This window comes from Orbicella franksi, chromosome 6, assembly GCF_964199315.1.
Source record: "Orbicella franksi chromosome 6, jaOrbFran1.1, whole genome shotgun sequence".
Lineage (NCBI taxonomy): Eukaryota > Metazoa > Cnidaria > Anthozoa > Scleractinia > Merulinidae > Orbicella > Orbicella franksi.
Window position 1 is genome coordinate 25715353 of NC_138150.1, and position 332 is coordinate 25715684.

A 332-nucleotide genomic window follows, 5' to 3' on the forward strand; every position below is an offset into this window, starting at 1 on the left:
GGCACTGCCATTAAGCAAACAGAGCCACATACTGATATTTTAGCTTTAGCACCGAGATTAACTGATGATTCTATCACTGCAACTGTGGAAGGATCTGTAGCAGGTGTAATTTCAACGTCCACATACGTGGCCTGTATAAAATGCAATAAGAAGATCGAACATGATGACAACTCAGACATTATTACTTGTAGTAATTGTAATATGCAACAGATGAAAGACTTTTGTCCCAGTCAGTATTATGCTCAAGTATTTTTCCTAACCACACCAAAGAAGGAAAAGTTGTCTCTTACACTTTTTAACAAAGTCATCTCGCAATTGTTTAACACAGAGGG